The sequence below is a fragment of the Diceros bicornis genome, chromosome 27 (genome assembly GCF_020826845.1).
Source record: "Diceros bicornis minor isolate mBicDic1 chromosome 27, mDicBic1.mat.cur, whole genome shotgun sequence".
Classification (NCBI taxonomy): domain Eukaryota; kingdom Metazoa; phylum Chordata; class Mammalia; order Perissodactyla; family Rhinocerotidae; genus Diceros; species Diceros bicornis.
The window spans coordinates 42,632,321-42,645,069 of record NC_080766.1 but is presented as its reverse complement, the minus strand read 5'-3'; positions in this window follow the sequence as shown (position 1 = coordinate 42,645,069).

The following is a 12,749-nucleotide window of genomic DNA, read 5'->3' as shown; positions in this document are numbered from 1 at the left end:
CATCACAGTTTTACCTGTTTTTGAATTTTATATGAATGGAATCTTTATGTAGTATTCTGTCTTGCTCAGCTTGTTTGCAACATTCAGTATGTTGTTGGACATAGCTGACTTGAAATCTGTGGTATATCAGTGTGGTAGGAAAGGAAGAGAGTAGTTGATACACGGTGCTGTCACGGCTGACCAGCTGGAAGAACAGCGGGAGGAAGAGGAGGAGGAAGGGGTGGGGTGGGAGGGCGCTTCCAGGCAGGGGGAAGAGTGGGGGCAAATTTCCTGCGGCAAGGCTGAGCTTGGCCGTGTGGATCTGGATAGGCCGGCGCCAGGCTGTGCTGTGGACACGCACAGCCCTGACCTCTCGTGGCTCATCTGCGCCTCGCCCCACATGTCCATCAAGGGCTGCTGCCCTTTCCTTGCTGTCGTCTCCACTCAGGGCTGGCTGGTGGGTGGCCCCGTCTGGATGGAGGGCTGCCAGCCTGCTGGCTCTGTGAGCCTCTGATCAGAACGGCACATGAACTTCCTTCCGCACTCCATCGGTCACAACGAGTCACATGGCCACCTAGGACTGCGACCAGAGGGGTGCCAGAGGGGGGGGTCCTGGGACGCTGGTGGCAGCAGCATCTTCCACAGCACCTACAAGGTGCAGTTCCCCGGAAAGAGAGTCAGGGAGACATCTTACAGGTCTCTGGGCTTCGGAAGGCCCTGAAGTTTTATTCTGAGTCGTGGGAAGGGTTTGAGCAGATGTTCTGACATATTTACAGTGGTGTCTCACTGCAGTGTGGGTCGTAGGGGAAGAAGGGAGACCAACGTGGAAGCTCTTGCCACGGCCCAGGCCGGCGAGGAGGGCAGCGTGGACCCTGGAGGGGCGGGCCAGGCAGATGAGTCTGGGATCACTGTTCCAGTGTGTTTGTTTTTCACGCCCTTCTGGTGGGGGTGCAGTGACGGGTCACTGTGGTTTCAATTTGCATGTCCCTGATGAAGTAAGGAGGCGGGGCGCCTTCTCATACTCTCAGCCATTTGCATTTCTCTTTGTGAAGGACCTGTTTAAGTCCTTAAAAAATCGAGTAGTTTGTCTATTTCTTATTTATTTCTGGGACTTCCTTACGTAGTCTGGAGATGAGGCCTTTGCTGTGTGTTGCAAATATGTATCCCAGTCTGGTTGCCTTTTCCCTCTCTCCGTGGTGTATTTTAATGAACACATGTCCTTAAACTTAATCTAGTCCAATCTATCCATCTTGCGTGTATGGACGGTGCTTTCTGGGTCCTGCGGAAGTATCTTTGCCTCCCCAGGTTCCTGCTCATATTCCATCTTTGCCGTGAGCTTCGGTGTCTCACTTTTCACAGTCAGGTCTATGATTTCTCTCCAATCGTTTTGTGTGCGTGGTGTGAGATAATTATTTTTCTATGTGGGTGTCCAATTGCTCCAGCACGATTTGTTGTGAAAACCACAGCCTTTCCCTGCTGAGTCGAGGGGTGCCTTTGTGGTGAATCAGTGACCACACGTGCAGATGGGTCCACTCTGGATCCTCCTCTGTCCTGTGGGTCTATGATAGATCCTTGTGCCCAGCATATATCTGGAATGAATGAGCCACAGGATTGCTGGCAGGGCAGAGGTGGGGCATGAGAGAGAAGGCTCAAGGTTGCCTGCAAGGGCTTTAACTTTAGTCGATTTTTTTTTTTTTCTCCATCGGTTTTGTTGCTGAGAAAGCTGATTGGAGAACATGAGCTTGGGTTTTAAGGCCCAAAGAACTTGTACTACCACCTCCATCCATGGTTTGACCTCGGGACAGCCCACCTGAAGGACAGCCCGGGTCTGCAGAGCATGCCCAGTCACCAGGATGGCCCCTTATGCCAGATGGGGAGGGCAGATGTGATGAGAAAAACAGCTTTTGTTGTTCTGAGTTGCTGCCTCGGCATTTTACGGTATGATAACCCTGCCCCCACCCGGATCTGCACAGTTAGATAAGGACCTGAGCTTAGGCTTCCCGCCACAGTTCTAGCTCTGCTGTTCCCGGGGCACGTTTTAAAATAACCACTTAGAGTTAAACCCATAAACAGTTAGTGACCTCCGCCCAACCACCTTAGACGTAATGGCGCTACCCTGCTCACTCTCTTCTGCTCGCTCGTGACCCGGGACGGAGGACGGCCTTTTCCCGGCTCATTGCGCCCCCTGCACTGGGATCTGTAAGTAATAAATCTTCAGACTCTACTTCCTTTGTGTGAGAGTGTTGAATTGCACCTTCCAACGACCCAGGGTTTTCACTTCCTCACTGGGAGCTCGATGCTGAGGGAGCCACCTGCCGACCCGCGTGGGTGGCTCGTGCCCCTCAGTCAGCAGGTCAGAATCTGTATGTTCGTCATTCAGTCCACCAGCTCGGGCTTCCCAACACGGGAGAGAAAAGAGGACAAGTCCCCAGAGTTTGCGCCTTTTAAACAGAAGAGCGTCCTGCAGTCGAGAAACACGGACAAGTCACTGTCAGAGCCTCGTCAGCGTCAGCGAAGGGACGGAGGGGGCCTCACAGTGGTGGATGTTGCTTCCTCATGGAAATGCAATCCTGGATTGAAAGGGATGTCACTCCCACCCCCAGCATCCCTCAGTGTGCTCTCGCAGCCCACTGGGCGGAAGCCGGTGGTGGCCCAGAGTGGGCTGGGGAGGGGACCGACCCTCGATAAGCTGTCTTCCGTCCTCCGCTGCTCCTCCTGGTTCCACGGATGGAGAGTCAGGCTTCTGCCCCGGAAGGTTGAGAACGGATGAGAACCACGCAGTCATCAGCTCCCGGGCCGCCCTGCAGCCAAGGCCCAGGCTCCACTCCCCCTCCATCCTCTCACAGGACGCTCAGACCTGCTGTCCACCGAGGCTCCCCCGCAGCTGTGCAAGAGATCAAATGAGAACAGAGTCAGCCATCTAAAACTGCCGACATTGGGAAAATAGAGCTCTCCTCCTGCGTCAGATTCCTGAGAGAGAACAGGTCCAAAGCTGAAGTCACCTTCCCCTCTTTAAAGTTCAAAGACACTGAAGCTCAAGGCCTCTTCCTCCCACCACGTCTTACGTAACGGGAGCTTCTCGACCAAACAGTCCTGAGGCCAACCAGGAGGCTGCCTTCTCCGCACCTGTTCGGGAGCAGCAGGACAGGCCCGGAAATGCAGCCACTGCAAGTCCACGTGGCCTGGCAGGAGGGGCCCCCACCCAGGGACTGTCAGACCAGCCCGAGGTCCAACAGGCCGGATGACTCATGCAGACAGGGCAGTATGGCTTTTAGGGAGGGGACCTACGCTTTTTCCCGCTTGGGACTTGCTGTTAGAGGGAGTAAAAGAGCTCTCACCCCCAAAACAGAGCCCCCATCTCAGGACAGCCTCCAGCCTTCTGCTCTGAAGATGCCGGGCACGTCCAGGGGCAATGGGATCTCTCACAGCGGAGCTTCCTCGGGGAGCACCTTGCAACCGCTCACAGCAGAGCCGGAGCCTCAGAAAATTCCCACCCGCACCTGGCGGACAGATACTCAGGCACCTGCTTCAAATCCCAGGCCTTTTTTTTTTAACATGTTGAATCCTGTGAAATTGCTTTTTTTTTTTTTTGTGAGGAAGATCAGGCCTGAGCTAACATCCATGCCAATCCTCCTTTCTTTTTTTTTATTTTTTGCTGAGGAAGACCAGCCCTGAGCCAACATCCATTGCCAATCCCCCTCCTTTTTCTCCCCAAAGCCCCAGTAGATAGCTGTATGTCATAGTTGCACATCCTTCTAGTTGCTGTATGTGGGACGCGGCCTCAGCATGGCCGGAGAAGCGGTGCGTCGGTGCGCACCCGGGATCTGAACCCAGGCCTCCAGCAGCGGAGCACGCGCACTTAACCGCTAAGCCACGGGGCCGGCCCGTGAAATTGCTTTTTATAGGTCAAAAAGATCAAACCAGCAATTCACGTGGTTCAACCTGACATACCCCAAGGTTGAGTTGATTGTCATTGTGGGAAGGCAAGAAGTTCAGTCAGGAAAAGCAGAGACACAGGGGTCCGAATCTGGGTCCTAATCCTGGCTCTGCTCCCTGCTAGCTGCAGACCTGGGGCCAGTCCCTTGACCTCTCCATACATCATTGTCCTCGTCTGTGAAGTGATAGTTAAATAGTACCCACCTCCTCCGAGGGTTACGAGGATTCCATTACTTATAAAGGTAGCGTTCTTAGTGCCTGGCACATGCATGGTGAGTACTCAGTCAGGTTAGTTGTTGTTAGGAGCAATAGTGTTAATAACTGAAGGTTGGATATGGGTGGTGGGAGGAAAGACAAGCAGAGGAAGCAGTAGGAACCCTCAAAGGCTTGTTTTATAAAGTGAAGAGTTGACAGATAGTGTAGAAAGTTACAGAGTCCAAAACTTATACTCTGAAAATGACAAAAACATTGTTGTAAAAAGTAAAGTAGACCTAAATAGATATCCCATGTTCATGGGCAGAAGACTTACTCTCCAAATCAAAAAGAATAAAATACTTCGGAGTAAATTTAACCAAGGAAGTGCAAGACCTGTATGCTGAAAATTACAAAATGTTGATGAAAGAAATTAAAGAAGACTCACATAAATGGAGAGATATCCCACGTTCACGACTGGAAGATTTAATATTGTTACGATGGCAGCACTCCCCAGAAGCAATCTGCAGATTCAATGCAAACCCTATCATGATCCCGACAGCCTCGTTGCAGAAGTGGAAGAGCCGATCCTAACGTTCGTACGGAATTGCAAGAGACCACAAATAGCCAAGACAACCTTGAAAAGGAAGAACCAAGTTGGAAGACTTGCACTTACTGATTTCAAAACTTAGTACAGAGTTATAGTAATAAAAACAGTGTGGTACTGGCATGAGGATAGACGTATAGACCAATGGAATAGAATTGAGGGTCTAGAAAGAAACCCTATGGTCACATCTATGGTCAATTGATTTTTGACAAGGGTGCCAAGACCAGTCAATCAGGAAAGAATAGTCTCTTCAAGAAATGGTGCTGAGACAACTGCACTTCCACATACAAAAGAATGAAGTTGGATTCTTACCTCACACCATATACCAAAAGTCAACTCAACATGGCTCAAAAACCTAAATACAAAAATTAAAACCATAAAACTCATTGAAGACAACATGGGGGTAAATTTTGATGGCCTTGGATTTGGCAATGGTTTCTTAGGTATGATACCAAAAGCACAAGCAACAAAAGAAAAAAATAGATAAATTAGAGTTGATCAAAATGAAAACTCTCTGCATCAAAAGACACTATCAAGAAAGTGAAAAGACACCCCACAGAACAGGAGAAAATATTTGTAAATCATATATCTGACAAGAGTCCAGTATCCAGAACATATAAAGAACTCTTACAACTCAACAACAAAAAGACAAACAACCCAATTTAAAAGTGGGCAAAGGATCTGAATAGACATTTCTCCAAAGAAGATACACAAATACCCAACAAGCACGTGAAAAACACTCAACATCACTTGTCATTAGGGAAACGCAAATCAAAACTGCAATTGGATACCACTTCACACCCAGTAGGATGGTTATGATCAAAACGACAAATGATAGCAAGTGTTGGTGAGGGTGTGGACAAGTTGGAACCCTCATACATTCCTGGTGGGAATGTAAATGGTACAGCTGCTAAGGAAAATAGTTTGGCAGTTTCTTTAAAGGTTAAACACGGAGTCACCATAGACCCAGCAATTCTATTCCTAGCTATATACCCAAGAGAAATGAGAACATATATCCACACAAAAACCTGTACATGAATATTCATGCATAGCAACATTAATCAGCAAAAAGGTGGAAACAACATAAATGTCCACCAACTGATGAATGGATAAATAAACGTGGGATATCCATACAATAGTGTTTTATTTGACAATAAAAAGAAATGAAGTACTGATCCATGTTACAACATGCATAAACCTTAAAACATTATGCCACATGAAGGAAGCCAGTCACAAAGGACACATAGTATATGATCCCATTTTTATGAAATGTCCAGAATACACAAATCCAGAGACAGACATTAGATGAGTGGTTGCCTAGAGCTGGGGGTGTGGAAGGATTGTGGTGGGGGTGATGGACAAGGGGTGTGTGGTTTCTGTCCATGGTGATGAGAATGTTCTAAAATTGACTAGTGATGGTTGCACAACTCTGTGAATATACTAAAAGCCTTTGAGTTGTACACTTTGAATGGATGAATTGTAGGGCCGGCCCAGTGGCGTAGTGGTTAAGTTCAAGCGATCTGCTTCAGCAGCCCGGGGTTCATGGGTTTGGATCCCGGGCGCAGACATACGTACCGCTCGTTAGGTCACGCTCTAGCGGTGTCCCACATACAAAGTAGCGGAGGATTGGCATGGATGTGAGCTCAGGGCCAGTCTTCCTCAAGCAAAAAGAGGAAGATTGGCAACAGATGTTAGCTCAGGGCTAATCTCACCAAAAATAATAATAAATTAAAAAAAAATAAATGCATGAATTGTATGGTATGTGAATCGTATCAATAAAATTGTTACAAATAAAAAGTTATTGGAATGAGAAATAGCATTTATTTCTATTGTGTAAAATAGATATTGTCTAAAGTTCATAAATCAAGAAAAAGAAATACAGGATATTGTCTGCATTATGGAGATGAATACCATAAGATTAAAAAAAGAAATGGCCAAAGAGATTGTCTCTGAGACCTGGAACTGGGGGTGAGGAGAGGCGGGAGGCTGCTCCTACCATTAGCTCTTCTCTGGTTTGCTTTCTTATCTTCTGGATGTGGACACATTTCCTCCCCACTATCCTGTACCCGGAAGACCCAGCCTTGGTCCCGCATGTCCCAGACATGCCTCCTTCGTCTGCCCTAGTCACCTGCCACTTCCTGGGCTGTGAATCCTTCTGCTGGCCCTTAGGGACCTTGAGTGCAGTGTCAGCAAACTCTTCCCCAACAAACATTTGTTTTCTCACAGTTCTGGAGGCTGGAAGTCCGAGACCCAGGTGTGGGCAGGGCTGGTTTCTCCTGAGGCCTCTCTCCTTGGCTTGTAGAAGGCCGCCTTCTCCCTCTGTCCTCACTGTCTTTCTCCTGTGCAGGCACATCCCTGTGTCTTCTTATCAGGACACCAGTCAGATTGGGTTTGGGTTAAATCCTCATCCCCAGTGTGATGTATTACGAGGTGGGGCCTTTGGGAGCATAAGGGTGCAGCCCCCACAATGGGATTGTAAGTGAGCATAAGCAAGACCATCTTGTTACACTAAATGGCCCCAGCCCCTCGTCTGTGTGACTACTTGCTGCTCTGCATGTACTCTAAAAAAAGTCACATGCTCTCCTGATTTATGGCCTCGGCTTACGTATGTACCCCTCAACAGCTTGATAAATTAGAACTTTGTTCTATGAGTTTCTCTCCAGGAACAGGCTGACCACAGGTGGGAAACACCTACAAGGTATCCATGACAGCTGACAGAAGAATGGAACAATGAAAGACCCTGGAGTCCATCATACCTGAAGGAAACTCCCTCCTGACTGCCCATTTTCCCTATATAACTGTCTCAAGATTCTGTAATTTTTTTTTGTTTTGTTTTGTAAGGAAGATCAGCCCTGAGCTAACATCCATGCTAATCCTTCTTTTTTTTTTTTTTTGCTGAGGAAGACCGGCTCTGAACTAACGTCTATTGCCAATCCTCCTACTTTTTTTTTTCCCCAAAGCCTCAGTAGATAGTTGTATGTCATGGGTGCACATCCTTCTAGTTGCTGTATGTGGGACGCGGCCTCAGCATGGCCAGAGAAGCAGTGCATCGGTGCGCACCTGGGATCCGAACCTGGCTGCCAGTAGCAGAGCGTGCGCACTTAACTGCTAAGCCATGGGACCGGCCCAAGATTCTGTAATTTTTGAAGATAGTTTGTTTTTTGAGACATTAGTCTGCCATCTTCCTGATTATGCCAGCTAATCGAATTAAAACGTCCTTTCTCAATCCCTAACTTGTGATTAATTGGCTCAGACGGTGGTGAGCAGAGCAGGCCCATTGCTCAGTAACAGGAGTGCTGCCCTTATAAGAAGAGATACAGGAGAGCTCGTTCTCCCTCCACCCCCGCACTATCCACAAGCAGGAAGGGGGCCTTCACCAGACGCTGGATCTGCAGCACCTTGATTTCAGACTTCCAGCCTCCAGAACCGTGAGAAATACACATCTGTTGTTTAAGCCAGGGCCCCACTCTTGTTAAAGAAAAAATTATTCTGACACTTGTTAAAATGGTAAGGAAGACTTTACTAAAGATGATTGCGATCAGCATACTGCAAAAGGGGAGAGACATGGGGCTCAACTCTGAATGCATTAAGGATGGCTGGGGATTTATAGCCAGGGAGCAGAGTGGAGGGTTGGTGGATGGAGAATTACGGGAGACATCAAGGCTAGGCGGGTTCTTGCTAAACTGACCTAATAGGATTCTTGCTAAAGGCAGGCCAAGGACTTCTACCTCAAAGGTGAGGCAGTTGATCAGATACCAGAGTGATGAGATGGGGGGGGGGGGTTCTCTCTAAACTGACTTAGCAAGATTCTTGCCAAAACTGGGCTAGGCAGGCCCAAGACAAGGGGGGCAGGGGGTGGCGCTAGTGGAGAAGAGGGTTCAGAGGAGCCTGGCCAAAGCTGGCCAAGGAGAGAGTCCCGGTCACCCTAATGGCCTCATTTTCACTTAATCGCCTCTTTAAAGATCTTATCTACAAATACAGCTACAGTCTTAGGTGTGGAGGTTGGGACTTCAGCAGGAATCTGGGGAGGACGCGGTTCAGCCCATAATAAGGACCCATTGGAGAAATGTCCGATCCCAAGACTGGGGCAGGGAAAACGAAGACGAGCCTGAAACATCACGTGCCAGAAAATAGGCGGTGCTCAAAGAATGATGGGAAACGACAAACAGACACAGGATCCAGCTTGATTCCTGGTCTGGGGCCATTTTAACATCAAAATAACGATAGTAAAAGATTATAATCTATTTAATAAGGACAGAATCCACCTGATAGAACTGAAAACATGGAGTCTTGGTTTACCTATGTCTGGAGGGCTGGGAGAGGGAATGGGGAGTGACTGCTAATGGGTACAGGGTGTCTTTTTGGAGTGACACAAAAGTTAAAATTAAATTGTGATGGCTGCACAACTCTGTGAATACTAAGTATTATTGTTTGTACACTAAAAACCACTGGGTTGTGCACTTTCAATGGTAAAATGTATGTTAACAAAAAGAATTATGAGTCCATATTGGAATACATAAATGAATAGATAAATGAGTGGGGGAGAAGAAAAACTCTTATAGCGGAATGCCAAATAATAAATGTAGAAGAAATGATGGAATTAGAAAAATCACCACGTGGCAACCATTTTTTATGTGTGAGTGAGGAAGACTGGCCCTGAGCTAACATCTGTTGCCAATCCTCCTCTTTTTGCTGAGGAAGATTGGCCCTGGGCTGACATCTGTGCCCATCTTCCTCCATTTTTGTATGTGGGATGCTGCCACAGCATGGCTTAATGAGCGGTGCATTGGTCCACGCCCAGGATTCGAAGCTGCAAACCCCAGGCTGCCAAAGCGGAGCGTGTGAACTTAACCACTAGGCCACCAGGAGCAAGGCCCCTTGGCAACCATTTTAATCTAAATTGGTTCAGACATATAACATCCTTGAATGCTAAAACTAGAGAGTAAGAGTTTGAGAAGTAACAGAGTATTTTCATAGTTTCAAAGTATCTCCCCACAAGATACTTATTAGTTACAAGCAGTAAAAATAGTAACTTTTGCTACTATTAACAAAAGTAACAGCAGAGAAAACTGGCAGACACCACCTTAACTAAGTGGTCCAAGTTAACATTGCCAGAGATGGGACACACAGCGTGTGCCTGACAGGGCACCGACACTAACTCAGCATCCCTCCCACAGTCTTCCAACAAAAGCGCATCTGCTGGGTCTAATCACGAGAACAAATATCTGGCCTGTACACTTCAAACATATTAATGTCTTAATACAAAGAATGACTAAAGAAACACAGCCACCAAATGCAGCTCATGGTCAGGGATCTGCTATAAAGGACACTGTTGAGACTATTAGTAAACTCTGGATAAGGTCTGTGGATTAGATCATAGTTTTGTATCAATGTTAACTTTTTTGTTTGTTTATTTTTTTAAAGACTATTTTTTTAGAGTAGTTTTAGTTTAACTTCTTGATTTTGACAGTTGTGCTTATGGAAAACAATTCTTTGTTTTTAGGAAATACTGAAGTTTTTAGGGGCAAAGGGACATCACGTCTGCAACTTACTCTCAACCATTCTGAAAAACAAGATGGATAGATGATAGATAAATAGATGACATATGCTTAGATTCATATTATATGTATAGAGAGAGAGACAGAGAAGTGTAAAGCAAATGTAATAAAAATTTAACATTTGGAAAATCTGGATGAAGGGCATCTGGGAGTTCTTTGTACTATTCTTTCCACTTTTCTGACAGTTGGAAATCATCAAAAAAAAAAAAAAATTGGTACTCGGGCTGCCATAACAAATTACCACAAACTTGAATGGCTTAAAACAACACAAATAGACTGTCTCTCACTTCTGGCAGCTTGAAGTGCAGAACCAAGCTGTCAGCAGGGCCTTGCTCCTTCTGAAGGCTCTGGGGAGGTCCTTCTGCCTCTTCCAGCTGCCAGTGGGTGCTGGTGTTCCCTGTCTTGTGCCAATGATGCCACCTCTGCCTCTGTCTTCACATGGCTTCCTCCTCTCTGTGGGTCCGAGTCCAAATCTCCCTCTTCTTATAAGGGCACCAGTCGTCTTGGATTTAGCACCCCCTCCCTTATCCACTGTGACCTCATCTTAAGTTGATTACATCCTCAAAGACCCTATTTCCACATAAGGTCACACTCACAGATTCCTGGGGTTGGTAAAAGTCTAACATTTGGGAATCTGGATGAGAATCTGACAATTCTTACACTATTCTTGCCACCTTTGTGCCACAGTCTGAAATTACGCCAAGATAAAATAATTCAGAGCATATCAAAAACTCCCCAGCTCAAAACCCTCCAAAGGTCCCACGTCATTTAGGCTAAAGTCCAGATCCCTGCCAGGCCTGTGGGCCCTCCAGACCCGCCTCCCCCGCCCCCTCCCTGACTTCTGCTCATCACTCCGGCCACGCCGACCTTCCCGACGACCTTCCCGACGGTCCTCTAACACTCGGGGCTTGTTCCTGCCCCAGGCATTTGCAATAGCAGGAACATTCCTCCCCCAGAACAAGATGTGGCTCCTCAGGTCTCTGCACAAATGTCGCCTGTCCAGAGAGACTTCTGACGGCCTGGTCTGAGACTGGCTCCCACTCCCGTGTCTTTCCCACACTGGCAGCTTTATTGCTCTTCACATCAGCTCTCATTTGTGGAAAGTTTATTATAGAGTGATGTCTGGTTGAGCCCCCTCCCCTAGAATGGAAACACAGCAGGGCGAAGGCCCCGTTTGTTTCGGTTACCCTCCGTGTCCAGGGCCTGGTACAGACGCCGGCACGTGGCAGGGGCTTGCTAAATAACCAGGGGCGAAGCCCAAGCACGAGGCGCTTGGCAGAGGAACTGCGTCCGCGTCTGTACGCGCCCGGCGGCGCCTCCCTTAACTCCGGGCGCCCGGGAAACTCAGCGGTCAGGATCCTCCCTTCCGCCCCGGGCCTCGGGCGCAGCTCCTTACAAGTCAGGAGCACGCAGGGCTGGAATATTGTTAGCTGTGGCCCGGGGCACGCCCCTGCCGGCAGCCCCCGGCCGGCGATGGGGGCAGCCTGTGTGACATCTCTGTTCCAGGCGGCTCTGTGACTTCTGGCCCGGTCCCACGTGAGCTCAGGCCCCTTCCCTGTCCAGCGGTCACCGGGCTCAGCAGACGGGGAGCTCGGACGGCGAGGCACTGAGTATTCCGGGCACTCGCACCAGGAGGGGCCGGAAGTCAGTCCTGGTAACCCGCCGCGGCCGGTCCGCGCCCAGGTGCCGAGCGCCCAGGGCGCCCGGGGTCCGATAGGAGAGAAGCAGCCCGGGGGTCCTGAGGCCGCGGGGCGCAGAGTCGGAGCGGGGGACCCGGCAGCGCCTTACCAGTCCTTCCCCCTCAAGGCCGCACGTTTTAAAACTCATCAATAAATATTCATTACACTCCCGCAGAGCAAGCAGTTAACCAAGTAAAACAATCGAGATGCCGGGTACAGAGCGATCGCACACCGCCTGGAGCCCGCGGTTCTGGTGGGGGTCCCGGGGAAGGGGAGGAAGGGGAGGGGCGAGCCAGGGTCCGGGGGGAGGGGCGGTCGGGGGTCCCGGGAGGCAGGGGGGAGAAGAGGGGGGGAGGGGAGGGGAGGGGCGGGCCAGGGTCCGGAGGAGAAGGGCGGGCAGGGGTCCGGGGGGGGTGGGGGGAGGGGCAGGCGGGGGTCCCGAGGTGGGGAGAATAGGAGGGAGAGGAGGGGCGTGCCAGGGTCCGGGGGAGAGGGGAGGGCGGGAGTCCCGAGGGGTGGGGGGCAGAAGACAGATCCGGCTCGCTCTTGCGTCAATGGGGAGTGGGGGGTGTGGGCGGGGCAGTAGGGGTGGGGTGGGGTAGTGATGGGGTCCCGGGGGCGGATAGGGGTCTGGGGCGGGGGCGGGGTCCGGGGTGGGGGTGGGGCGGAGGCGGGGCGGGCCGGCGGCTGGACAGAGGGGGCGGGACGAGCGCGGCGGCGGGCGGGGCGCTCGGCAGCTCGGGATTGGCCGGGCTCCGGCCCTCCGCCCCCGCCTCTCGGCCAATCGCCGTCCGCCCG